At 39.0% G+C, this 14,340-nt stretch overlaps 1 long non-coding RNA gene across 1 annotated transcript in view; it reads right to left on the bottom strand.

The window, feature by feature from the left end:
• The window catches only part of LOC141424624 (uncharacterized), a 280,393-nt gene that overhangs the window by 40,771 nt on the left and 225,282 nt on the right, over nucleotides 1–14,340 (bottom strand). Inside the window, exon 2 of the long non-coding RNA XR_012449497.1 lies at nucleotides 710–832. This is a non-coding gene — a long non-coding RNA (uncharacterized lncRNA). The remainder of the gene's footprint in view (nucleotides 1–709; nucleotides 833–14,340) is intronic.

The raw sequence follows: 14,340 nt of genomic DNA, 5'->3' as shown, positions 1-14,340 counted from the left end.
TATCTGGCTACTGTAAAATAATCCTCCTCCCCACTCCATTCTCTTCTCTCCACTTAGTCAAATGGCATATCCTATTTATGCTTCCCCTAAAAATGAGCACAGCTCTCCATATATGTGGAGAAAAGGATTTCATTGTTTTACTGTCTTGGGAGATGAACCCTCTTATCTCTTAAGTCTTATAAGGTCATTGTCTACATTAAATTGAAAGAGAAAATCAATACTCTGTCAGAAAATTGCAGGCACTGGGTGACAAACAGAAGTTGGACCAGAGAGAGCCCTAAAGTAGGAGTCATGAGACAGGACTCAGCCTTGGCTCTGCCACCTCAGTTTCCTCATCTGAAAAATGAGAAATCCAGCCCGAAAATCTGTAATGTCCCTTCAGCTTTAATGCTGTATAAATTTTAAGCAAGATTTTCATGGATGCTAACTAAGGATTTAAACTCAACTAGAGGAAGTGAGATAAATGCACCATTTACAGCAAATGACTCTGATGTATAATGAACACTGCTTCCTCTACCAGTGAAATGGAAAAGTACCGCGGAAGCACCCAAATCATTTATTTACCTCAGCAACAGTTCTGCACAAAGGAGCAGAGACTCTAGTTGTTGTGTTTCTCTCTTGTTTTGACCCAAAGCTGAGGTGGCAGTTAAAAAGAGACAGCTAGACATAAGAGAAAGAGATTGAGACAAAAAAGAGTAAATTCAGTTACCTGGTGCACGCCATACATATCTTCCTGGAATTTTCCATTTCCGGGTATATCAGCTGGCTTCCTAGATAAGCACTCTCCCAAGACTTTCTTTCCCCAACATGTGCCTTCCACAGAAAAGCAATCCTAGACCACACAGAAAACATAGTTTGAAAAATGTTCAACCAAAAGTGCTTATCAAAATTTTTCCACAGCATGGGAGAGATTTTTAAAAGAATTAAGAGGACATTGTCCGGCATTCAAAAAGTCATAACAAGTGATTCATGTGCATGCTTAAAGTGAGAGCACATGCAGTCAAAATGAATGGATGAATGGTGGAAAACACTACCTACTGTGAAACATCTGATCAAAGCAACTCAAAACTTCTAGATGTCTGAGGACATAAAAATGTTGGACACAATATTTTCCACTTTTTGCTTGGGTTTCTCCCAGAGAGACCACATTAACGGAACAGTACTTGGCAAAATCTTACCGATATTAGAGTTTTCAAATAAGCATTTTATGAAGTGAGAATCAATAGATTCTCACAGCTCTCCAGAGGAGCAGTATGTCATCATCAGCTAAGTATCTACTGTTATTGTTTTCCCCACTGAGCGTTTGGTAAAATACATTCAATTCTCTTGCAGCTATAACGGCATCATTACATGGCAGACAGGGACTTCTGGGAGCCACACAATTTGTCCCCTTGCCCCCAGGCAAGTCCACACTTGATCTGTTACAAAAACCAGTGGTGTTAAATCCTAGCCTAAGAGATCCCACAGTAAAAAGACAGAAATTCTCAGAAATACCCCCTTGAAAGTAGTACATGGACTCTAGAGTCATTTGCATGGCTAAATTTCTTGGAATAAAAGTGCTAAATATATTCTGGAGTTCCTATTTTATAGTCCAGGACTCCCTAGACTTGCATTTCCAAAAGTGTGTTCCATACATGTCCACAAGCATTCATCCTTAGGAAAAGTTGGTTTAAGCCAAATCAAATAGGTTTCTTTTACTATGGAAACTGTTCTGAATCTTTAAAATGTTCGCATTTCCCTCATATTACCACAGATTCCCTTGCATTTGCAATGCTATTGCAGGCCATATTGGCCTATGGTTTTTGCCTAGTAGTGCTATACCATCATTATCATTACCACCACTGTTGCTACCTTACCCAGTTATCCTTCTCAGGTGGGGATCTCATAGCAAACATCTCTCTTACAGGAAAAGCCATTTCTAATCCTGTAGAACAAAGGTTGGTAAACTATAGCCCATGGGCCAAATCCACCCCACTAACTGTCTTATATAGCCCCACAAGCTAAGAATTTTTTACACATTTTTAAACAATTGAAAAAAAATCAAATTAAGAATAATTTTGTGACATATACATTGTGATTCATATCTCAGTATTCATAAGTAAAGTTTTATTGGAACAAAGACATGATGAGCTGTTTATATGTCATCTATGAACTGTTCACAGAAACTGCAGAGTTGCATAGTTGGACTTAAGCATATTTGCTCTGAAAAGCCAAAACTTCTAGCTCTTACAGAAAAAAATTGCTAACCCCTCTCCTTGTCTATAGGTTCTTATAGCACTGTAAATGTTTCTTTTATGAAACTTATCTCACATGCAAATTCCATACTTAATTGTCTGATTGCTTCAATAATAGCCGTCTCCTTGCTACACAGTGAGTTGTCAATACACTGTGTCAATACAAGTTGATGAGTGAATAAATACATATTGCCTGGACATGATGTCATTGCCACTCTATATATATATCTAGTAGTAAAGGGACAGAAGTAGCTTGTAGACTATATCACCAAAATTAGATCACATAAGGGTTGAAAGACAGGTTGTGTTGTCTTGAGGCTACTTTACCCTGAAGAATCTGGAGAACTACAACCACACTCATTAGAGATGTTTAGAAGTCCTCCAGAATCAAGAAAGGAAACACACCCAAAATTTCAAGGGAACCTGGAGCTATCCAGGAAAGCTGGGACCCCGGCAGGCAGCTGAGGAATAGAAAGTTTGTAAAAAAGATGAATAAGATGAAATTCCTATAATGTGTAAGGACTAAAAGGTACTCCTTTTCTTCTGAACACCATAGGTATTAGCAATTGTTTGATGATGAAATTGTTCTATTTGGTAATGATCTTCATTGCAGCCCATCTGGATGTGGAATCATAAAGGAAGAAATATGTGATTTCCTTCTATAGCTGCCCTCTGACTCCTTTCCTATTTTGATCCAAATCACTACTTTTCTCATCAGACACTATTTATGAGGTTTAATGCATGGACTTAAGCATTACCAAGAGCTTACAGACATGTGTCAGCAAGATACCATTTCCCTGAGTTTCAGACCAGCTGTGTTCAATAGTTTCTTCTGGCCTGTCTTCCTGATTATAAATGGAGAATACATGCCTTCCAAGGAAGCACAGAGTAAAATCACCAGGCCTCTCCTTGATTTAAAAAAAAATCAGGCTCTTTTGACTTGAATTCAGGGCTTCATGCTCGCAAAGCAGGTGCTCTACTGCTTGAGCCACACCTCCAGCCCATTTTGCTCTGGTTATTTTGGAGGTGAGAGTCTCCAAACAATTTGCCCCGCTGGCCTCAAATTGTGATCCTCTGGATCTGAGCCTGCCAAGTAGCTAGGATTACAGTGTGAGCCACCAGCACCCGGCAGGTCTTTTTCTTTTTCTTCACTAGCAAATTGACTCCTATTTGATGAGTTGCTACTATGTAACAGACACTGTTGAGCAAAATCATTCCTGATGTTGTGGAGTTCACAGCATAGTGAAGAAAATAGAAATTAAAGTAAATAATCATACAAATCAATAACATTTTCAGACTGATAAGGACTTTGAAGGAAAGCTGTTAGGGCACTGTGATTGTGTATAACAGAGGCTTACTTTGGAGGTTAGGGAGGGCTGCCAAAATGTGTGGCATTTGAGTAGAGACCTAAAGAATAGTTTTTCAAGCACCTGGTAACAAAGAAAAACAAAAGTCTTCGACCTGAACTCCTATGGGATTCCCACCTAGTAATCTCCAATCACTGATGTATTTCACACTGACTATGAACCAAAAATAAAGGTAACCACCAAAGTAGACCAACAACGGTGTTCCAAGTTGCTAATGTTAAGAGTTAAGCTCTCTTTCTCACAGGCACAGTCAGAAGTGATTGTGAGAAATTTTCCTAGTCTTCCTACAAATTTGCCTGGGATCTTTATGATTTTTATTATATAGGTGGAAAAAATCAAGGAGAAAGAAGTCAGGTTTCAGTCAAGGTTGTAATGACATTCCTCCTTCTGAAAAGATTGCAGAAATGAGTTATTTGCTCCAGAGCCATTTCGCTGGGCCCTAAATCAAGGAAATCAATTGGTGAATTAGTTACTTCCTCACGTAAGGACTAGCAAGCAAAGAGACATTCATTTGGCTTATTTGAAGCTCCATCTGCACATAAAGTCTGTCTCCAAGGGTTAGGGGAGGAGCAGAGGTATGCCTTAAGGAAAACCCCTTTCTTTAAAATGAGCAGAATAGAACAGAGAGAATAATAGGGGACTAGGGAAAACAGAACTCCCAATTCCAATTAAACAATAAGAAATAAGGGGACTGTGTGCTTGGTATTGGTCTGTGCCTTTGGAATGTCAAAATTAAGTCCAAGTTTTAGGGAACTTAATTTAGAGAAAGTATTGCACACAGATACACACACACTTCAGCGAGAGAGAGAGATCAATACAGCTAAAGCATGGATCAGATGTAAAAAATAAGCACCATAGGAGAGCATAGAAAGTTACTAGATTGTTCAGAAAAAAAATTCGTGATGACATTTAACTTTTACTTAGCACTTTATATTTACCAATAACCGCTGACATTTTCTGAGAACTAAAGTCATGCTTCAGGCATTATAGTAGTGCTATAGCACATTATCTTATGGAGCTAATGAAAGAGGCACTGTTTGAAAGATGGGGAAATTAAGACAAAACGTCAAAAAACTGGGCTAAGTTTTCTCAGCTACTATGTGACAGAGCTGAGAGTGAAAGACAAGGTCTATTAATCTTAATAGACCTTCCATAGCTATGGAGTGTAGTGGAAGAGATTAGAATGTTTCCATGACTCTCAAGACAAGTAAGCCTTCATCTTATTTATCATTGTAACTGTTATCAATAAATATATTTTCAGGGAAAAGCTGGGATTCAATTCAAGCTATCTGACACCAGAGCCTCTGGTTTTGATTTTCATACTATGTTGTTTTTACAAGAAAGAGAGTAAATAATCGACACCTAAATAGGTAGAAGAACACAGGAGAAACACTCTTTTAATTATTCATTCATTCATTCAGTGTATATGTGTGCCTGAAACCATTCTCAGTGCTAGAGATGAAACCTCTGAAATCTACCATAGAGTTCCCCTTCTCATGGACCTTGCATTCTGCTAAGGGAATAGGAAGTTAATATAAATGAGTATGACTAAGTTATGTAAGTCAGCAAATAACAGCTTAGTGCACGATATGTACCAGCAGATAAATAAAGCTAACTAAAGGAATAATACCAAGTGTCAAGAGTAGGGACATTATTTTGCCATGTTAAATAGTATAGTGACACAAAGAATCACCCCTGTACAAAGAATATATCCTAATTTTTTAAAAAAGTATGAGGCTGAAGGAGTGGCAAAAGCAATAAAAGCCCCTGCCTAGCAAGGGTGAGACCCTGATTTCAAGCCCCAATGCCACAAAAAAAAAAAAGTATAGTGACAGAAATCCCAGGTACCAAAGATGGGCAACTACATATAGCACTAAAGGAAGTAAGAAAGTCTATGAATATGGAATTTCATTCCAGAAATACCAACTACTGCTATTTTAACCCCATTCGTCACATAACTAGGAATCTAAGAATGATACCCGTCCACCTTTTAAACCAGCAAAGGTCCTTAGTGGAATGCCCTGGAAGAATCCTTCTGAGGACTGACTCTCACTTAACTGGTCCATTTTCTTTCTTTCTTTCTTTCTTTTTTTTTTTTTCCATTACTGGGGCTTGAACTCAGGGCCTTCACCTTGAGCCACTCCACCAGCCCTTTCTTGTGAAGAGTTTTGTCGAGATAGGGTCTCACAAACTATTTACCCGGGCAGGCTTCAAACCACGATCCTCCTGATCTCTGCCTCCTGATTAGCTGGGATTAAAGGTGTGAGCCACCAGTACCCAGCTGACTCTCACCTAACTGGGCTACCACTATTCTCCACACTTGCCAGAAGAAATTCCCCACATGTCCCTCATATCAATGCAGGCTCAAAGATTCTTTCTGCATTCCGCCCCACAGTCACTTCACATTTTGGGAGTTCTACATGACATGACCTCCCTGTTGAGTTTTTTTTTTTTTTTTTTTTGGCTTAGGAATCCAACAAAAGTCTCTCTCTCTCTCTCTCTCTCTCTCTCTCTCTCTCCCTCTCTGCCTCCCTCCTCCTTTCTCTCCCTCCACCCTCAGAAAATCATAAAATCATGTGCTGTAGGAATTATGCATGACATTACCTATCCTTAAACCTATCCATGACATACCCCAGAGTTCAGAGAACTTAAGAAGTACTATTACAGATCTCCTTTTGAGGAACATTTAGCCATTCTCATCCTCAGGTAGAAAGCCCTTCACCATCTGCAAAGACATCATCATTTACCAAAAGGTCATAAGTCACAGGAAATTCCAGGTAGCATGGGGACAAAGCAACATTAACTCAAGCTGATATTCCTTACAATCACATACTCAGATACCAAGCAACTCTGCAAGTATCACAAACTATAAACTAAGAGTCAAGTTAGGAGAGTAGCTTCATTAATGAAGTCTTTTATCTTGGAGTGGTCTATTTTTTGGCTTTCCTTTCTTAGGCAATTTGTCCCATGAAATAAAACTGTGACCACAGATAATTTTGAGGTTATATCTGAACAACTTCACACCAGGGTGGAGGAGGAGCTTTGTTTTCAGCTCCTATTTGAAAAATTCCAGGGAATATTTTAGTTTTCCTTCCCTTTCTATTTTGTGTAACAGTTTAAGGAGGGTTGGTATCAGTTCTTCTTTAAAGGTCTGATAGAATTCAACAGAGAGTCCATCAGGTGCTGGACTTTTCTTTTTGGGGAGACTCTTGATTGCTGCTTCAATTTCATTTTGTCTTATAGATCTATTCAGGTGATTAATATCCTCTTGGTTCAGTTTTGGATGATCATATGTATCTAGAAATCTGTCCATTTCTTTAAAATTTTCAAATTTATTTGAATATAGGTTCTCAAAGTAGTCTCTGATGATTTCCTAGACTTCCATGGTGTTTGTTCTTATCTTCCCTTTTGCATTCTTGATTCTTCTAATTTGGGTTTTTTCCTCTCCTCATTTGTCAGGTTTGCAGGGGTCTATCGATCTTGTTTATTTTTTCAAAGAACCAACTTTTTGTTTCATTAATTCTTTGTATGGTTTTTTTGGTTTCTATTTCATTGATTTCAGCTCTTATTTTTATTATTTCTCTCCTTTTATTTGTTTTGGGATTTGCTTGTTCTTGTTTTTCTAGGAGTTTGAGATGTATCATTATCAGTCTTTTTAATATATGCACTCATGGCTATAAACTTTCCTCTCAGGACTGCCTTAGCTGTGTCCCATAGGTTCCAGTAGGTTGTGTTTTCATTTTCATTGACTTCCAGGAACTTTTTAATTTCCTCTTTTATTTCATCAACGATCCATTCTTCATTAAGTAATGAGTTATTTAGTTTCCAGTTGTTTGCATGTTTTTTGTCTTTACTTTTGTTGTTGAGTTCTACTTTTCCTGCATTGTGATCAGATAGTATGCACAGTATAATTTCTATTTTCTTATATTTGCGTAGACTTGCTTTGTGCCCTAAAATACGATCTATTTTGGAGAAGGTTCCATGGGCTGCTGAGAAGAATGTATATTGTGTAGAAGATGGATGAAATGTTCTGTAGACATCTACTAGGTCCATTTGATCTATTGCATATTTTAGATCTTGGATTTCTTTATTTATTTTTTGTATGGATGACCTATCTATTGATGATAATGGGATGTTAAAGTCTCCCACAACCACTGTGTTGGCGTTCATATATGCTTTTAGGCCTTTTAGGGTATGTTTGATGAAATTGGGTGTGTTGACATTGGATGCATACAGATTGATGATTATTATTTCCTTTTGGTCTATTTCCCCTTTTATTAGTATGGAATGTCCTTCTTTGTCTTGTTTGATCAATGTAGGTTTGAAGTCTACTTTGTCAGAGATAAGTATTGCTACTCCTGCTTGTTTTTGGGGGCCATTGGCTTGGTAAATCTTCTTCCAGCCTTTCATCCTAAGCCTATGCTTATTTCTGTCGGTGAGATGGGTCTCCTGTAAGCAACAAATTGTTGGATCTTCCTTTTTAATCCATTTTGTCAAGTGGTGCCTTTTGTTGGGTGAATTAAGTCCGTTAACATTAAGCGTTAGTACTGATAGTTATGTGGTGATTCCTGCCATTTAGTTATCTTAGTTGTTTGAAGGTTTGATTGTGTGTACCTAACTTGATGTTACTCTCTACTGTCTTGCTTTTTCTTTTCCTGTGGTTTGGTGCTGCCTGTCTTTTCATGGTTAAGTTGGATTTCACTTTCTGTGTGCACAATCCCTTGCAGAATCTTTTGTAGTGGTGGCTTTGTGGTCACATATTGTTTTAGTTTCTGCTTATCATGGAACACTTTTATTGCTCCATCTATTTTGAATGATATTTTTGCTTGATAGAGTATCCTGGGGTTGAAGTTATTTTCTTTCAGAGCCCAGAAGATCTCACCCCACACTCTTCTTGCTTTTAATGTTTCTGTTGAAAAGTCTGCTGTGATTTTGATGGGTTTATCTTTGTATATTGTTTTTTCTCTCTTACAGCCTTCAATATTCTTTCCTTAGTTTCTGAACTTGTTGTTTTAATGATGATATGTTGTGGAGTAGTTCTATTTTGATCTGGTCTGTTTGGTGTCCTGGAGGCCTCTTGCATCTGTATGGGAGTATCTTTCTCCAGATTTGGGAAATTTTCCGTTATTATTTTGTTGAATATATTACGCATTCCCTTCGCTTGCACCTCTTCTCCTTCTTCGATGCCCATGATTCTCAAGTTTGGTATTTTGATGGAGTCAGTGAGTTCTTGCATTTTCTTTTCACAGGTCTTGAGTTGTTTAATTAATAGTTCTTCAGTTTTTCCTTTAATTACCATTTCATCTTCAAGTTCTGAGATTCTGTCTTCTGTTTGTTCTATTCTGCTGGATTGGCCTTCCGTTTTGTTTTGCAGTTCTATTTCATTCTTTTTTTCTGAGATTTTCCATATCCTGGCTGTTTTCCTCTTTAATTTTGTCTATTTTTGTCCTGAATTCATTTATCCATTTATTCATCATATTCTCTGTTTCACTTTGGTGTTTATACAGTGCTTCTATGGTTTCCTTTATTTCTTCTTTTGCTTTTTCAAATTCTCTATTTTTGTTGTCTTGGAATTTCTTAAGTGTCTCCTGTACATTTTGGTTGACCATATCCAGTATCATCTCTATAAAATTCTCATTGAGTACCTGTAGTATGTCTTCTTTTAAATTATTCTTGTGGGCTTCATTGGGTCCTTTGGCATAGTTTATCTTCATTTTGTTGGAGTCTGGATCTGAGTTTCTGTTTTCTTCATTTCCCTCTGGTTCCTGGAGTAATTTTTTGCTGTGGGGAAACTGGTTTCCCTGTGTTTTCTGTCTTCCCATCATTACCATTGGTGTTGTTATTGTCGCTGTACTGTGTGCAGTTAAGTATTTTCTAGCTTGTAATAATAACAATGGTAATATTTAGAATGGAAGGGTGAGCTGAGATGGAAAGCAAGAAGTTAAAGAAAAGGGGAAAACAAATACACAGACAAGAGGGAGAAAGCAGAACAAGGTTTCAGACAAGAAAGTTTCAAAGGTATAAACAGGGAGCTTTAGTGTATTAATTGACAGTAAGCTGAACAGACATTAGAGGGACAGAGATAGGATTGAAAAGAAAAAATTAAAAAAAATTAAGATAGGAATAAAAGTAAAAAATAAGTAAATGAAAGAAATATCTGTATTTAAAATGAATTAAAATAAAATGGAAAATAAAAAATTAAAAAAAAAAAACCAAAAGACCCTCCAAGTTCAAATGCAATGAAGTTTCCGTCTTAATAATTTGGGTGTCTGTCTCAGTCTCCAATCCTGGAGATGGTGCCTCAGACGTTGTTCTGTAGTTGTCTCATCAAAGGGGACGCATAAAGTAGAACAAAACTACACACACACACAAAAAAAAAACCCACCTAGTGTCCCAAGTTCAAATGCAATACAGTTTCAGTAAGTTTTTCCACTTGCAGGTGTAATTCGGTTGTTCTCTCATCAAAGGTAGGGAGAAAAAGAAAAAAAACAGTCTGGAGACAGTTCTGAGAATGGTATCTGCAGCTGTGGCTTGCCTGCCCGCTGCTGTCAGCCTGCTGTTGCTGGAGGCGTTATTTATGCAGATCTCTGGGGTGAACTTAGCACTCACCTGGCCCTGCAGGCTTTGTTTGTTCAGAGTTCTCTTGTGCGGGAGCCTCTGCTACAGGCTTTCCCCTTTCCAAGCACTGGGAAAGGTGACACTGCCCCTGCATTGTCAGGCCTGCGTGTTTATTTACAGTTCATGTGGGAGGTGGATCTTCCCCCTTCTCCTGTGAAGTTTTCCTCCCACTGCCACTTTCACAAGCTTTCCCGCTCCTGGTTGCTGGGTGCGAGCCCTGCCCCTGCTCCTGCCAGAGGCTCTCTGGCCTGCCCGGCTTGTTTATTTACAGTCCCGGGAAGGGTTCTCTTCCCCCAATCTTCAGCGCTCAGGGCGCCCCACCCTCTTTCCTGCATGTCTTATTTGTTCTTATTGCTTATTACTCAGTTTCTCTTTTTTCCCCGGGTGGAGGTCAGTCTGTCCAGGGGGCTATGCTACTCTGGCCCAGGCTTGTCTGTGGGAGTACCACGGTACCACAAAGCTCACCTGGTCCACGTCTTCCCAAGCTGTCTGGGCGCCAGCGACTGGTGGCCCAGGGGCCCTCCTTGTTTCTCTGTTTAACGTGAAGTGGAGATTCTCTGGGCCAGCTGGAGGTGTGGAGGGGTCAAAGTTATGCCTTTTCTCAGTGATTATGCCTGCAAAGTGTATCTCCAGCGTCTCTCCAAGATTTCACTATAGGAGGCTCGCTTTCTGCTTCCTCCCTCTAGCTGCCATCTTGGAATCCCCGAGAGAATTTCTTCTGCGTTCTAGTTTTATTGCATTGTGATCAGATAGAATGCATGGTATTTTTTTCTTTCTTATATTTGCTGATGCTTGCTTTGTGCCCTAGGATATGATCTATTTTGGAGAAGGTTCCATGGGCTGCTGAGAAGAATGTATATTGTGTAGAAGTTGGATGAAATGTTCTGTAGACATCAACTAGGTCCATTTGATCTATGATATATTTTAGATCTAGGATTTCTTTATTGATTTTTTGTTTGGATGACCTATCTATTGATGATAATGGGTGTTAAAGTCTCCCACGACCACTGTGTTGGAGTTAATATATGCTTTTAGGTTTTTCAGGGTATGTTTGATGAAATTGGGTGCGTTGACATTGGGTGCATATAGGTTGATAATTGTTATTTCCTTTTGTTCTTTTCCCCTTTAATTAGTATGGAATGTCCTTCTTTATCTCATTTGATCAATGTAGGTTTGAAGTCTACTTTGTCAGAGATAAGTATTGCTACTCCTGCCTGTTTTGGGGGACCATTGGCTTGGTAAATCTCCTTCCAGCCTTTCATCCTAAGCCTATGATTATTTCTGTTGGTGAGATGGGTCTTCTATAAGCAATATATTGTTGGATCCTCCTTTTTAATCCAGTTCATCAAACAGTGCCTTTTGATGAGAGAATTAAGTTCATTAAGTGTTAATACTGATAGGTATGTGGTGATTCCTGTCATTTAGTTGTCTTAGTTGTTTGTTTGAAGGTTTGATTGTGTGTACCTAAGTTAAGATTACTCTCTACTTGCTTTTTCTTTTCCTATAGTTTGGTGCCGCCTGCCCTTTCATGGTTATGTTGGGTTTCACTTTCTGTGTGCAGAATCTCTTGAAGAATCTTTTGTAGTGGTGGCTTTTTGGTCACATATTTTTTTAGTTTCTGCTTATCATGGAAGACTTTTATTGTTCCATCTATTTTGAATGATAGTTTTTCTGGGTAGAGTATCCTAGGGTTGAAGTTATTTTCATTCAGTGCCCGGCAGATCTCAGCCCAAGCTCTTCTTGCTTTTAATGTTTCTGTTGAGAAGTCTGCTGTGATTTTGATGGGTTTGCCTTTGTATGTTATTTGTTTTTCTCTCTTACAGCCTTCAATATTCTTTGTTTGGTCTCTGTACTTGTTGTTTTAATGACCATATGCTGTGGGGTAGTTCTATATTGGTCTGGTCTGTTTGGTGCTCTGGAGGCCTCTTGCATCTGTATTGGAATAGATTTCTCTAGATTTGGGAAATTTTCCATTATTATTTTGTTGAATATATTATGCATTCCCTTTGCTTGCACCTCTTCTCCTTCTGCAATGCCCATGATTCCCAGATTTGGTCTTTTGATGGAGTAGGTAAGTCCTTGCATTTTCTTTTCACAGGTCTTGAGTTGTTTCACTAATAGTTCTTCAGTTTTTCCTTTAATTACCATTTCATCTTCAAGTTCTGAGATTCTGTCTTCTGTTTGTTCTATTCTGCTGGATTGGCCTTCCATTTTGTTTTGCAATTCTGTTTCATTCTTTTTTCTGAGGTTTTCCATATCCTGAGTCATTTCCTCTGTAATGTTGTCTATTTTCTTCCTGAGTTCATTTATCTCTTTAATAGTTGTGTTCTTTGTTTCTCTTTAGTGTTTATACAGTGCTTCTATGGTTTCTTTTATTTCTTGTGCTTTCTCATATTCTCTATTTTGGTTGTCTTGGAATTTCTTGAGTGTCTCCTGTACATTTTGGTTGACCATATCCAGTATCATCTCTATAAAATTCTCATTGATTACCTGTAGGATTTCTTCTTTTAGATTATTCTTGTGGGCTTCATTGGGTCCTTTGGCATAGTTTATCTTCATTTTGTTGGAGTCTGGATCTGAGTATCTGTTTTCTTCATTTCCCTCTGGTTCCTGTACTAATTTTTTGCTGTGGAGAAACTGGTTTCCCTGCTTTTTCTGTCTTCCCATCATTGCCCTTGGTGTTGTTATTGTCCCTGTATGTGTGCAATTAAGTATTTTCTAGCTTGTAATATTAACAATGGTGATACTTAGAATGGAAGGGTGAGAGGAGAGGGACAGCAAAGAAGTTAAAGAAAAAGGGAAAAACAAATAAACAAACAAGTAAAAAACAAACAGACAAAAAAGTTTCAAAGATATAAACAGGGAGAGATAGTGTACTAGTCAACAGCAAGCTGAACAGGCATTAGAGAGACAGAAAAGATTGGTTTAAAAAAATCTCCAAGTTCAAATGCAATAAAGTTTCAGTCTTAATAATTTTGGTGTTAGTCCCTCAACCTCCAATCCTGGATTTGGTGTCTCAGAAGTAGTTCTGTCATCTCATCAAAGGGGAAAAAAACCAAAAAATGAAACAAAACAAAAAAACAGCAAGGGGTCCCAAGTTCAAATGCAATACAGTTTCAGTAAGTTTTTCAGCATGCAGGTGTAGTTCGGTTGTTGTCTCATCAAAGGAAGATTGAAAAAGAAAAAGTCTGGAGACAGTTCTGTGAATGGCTATCTGAGGCTGTGGCTCACCTGCCCCTGCTGTCAGTTTACTGTTGCTGGAGGCTTTATTTATGCAGATCTCAGGAGTAAGTTTAACACTCACCTAGCCCCTCAGGCTTTGTTTACTAAGAGTTCTCCTGTGCACGATGCCACTGTTACAAGCTTTCCCCTTTCCAAGCACACTGGGGGAGGTGACACTGCACCCGCTTTCTCAGGCCGGCGTGTATTTACAGCTCACATGGGAAATGGGCCTTCTCCCCTCTCCTGTGGAGTTTTCCTCCCACTACTGCTTTTACAAGCTTTCCCGCTCCTGATTGCTGGGCATGTGCCACCACTCCTGCCTTCTCTGGCTGGCTTGTTTATTTACAGTTCTGTGAGGGATTGCCCATCCCCCCCTCTTCGGCACTCAGGGTGCCCCGCCCTCTTTGCTAAGTGTCTTTTTTGTTGTGATTGCTTATTATTCAGTTTTTTTCTTTTTTCCCCGGATGGGGGTCAGTCTGTCCAGGGAGCTATGCTGATCTGGCCCAGGGTTGTCTGTGGGAGTTCCACTTGCCACTTAGATCACCTCATGGTGCATCTTCCCAAGCTGTCTTGGCACTGGCACCTGGCAGTGGCATGGGAGTCCTCCTGGTTTCTCTATTTAATGTGAAGTGGAGATGCTATGCACAGGCTGGAGGTGTGGAGGAGTCAAAGTTTTGCCTCTTCTCGGTGGTTTTTCCTGCAAGGTGTATCTCCAGCATCTCTCCAAGATTTTACTTTAGGAGTCATGCTTTCTGCTTCCTCCCTCTAGCCACCATCTTGGAATCATTCCCATGGACAGTCTTGACAGCCAGGTTGAAGAATTTTAAAATACATAGTATAGATAATATATAATATCAGTGATGTATTGGTATGAAAGATTTCAAGTGAGGGAGTTATAT

This window comes from Castor canadensis, chromosome 7 (genome assembly GCF_047511655.1).
Source record: "Castor canadensis chromosome 7, mCasCan1.hap1v2, whole genome shotgun sequence".
NCBI lineage: Eukaryota > Metazoa > Chordata > Mammalia > Rodentia > Castoridae > Castor > Castor canadensis.
The sequence above is the reverse complement of the archived record's forward strand: the minus strand, read 5'-3'. Positions and strand labels throughout refer to the sequence as shown.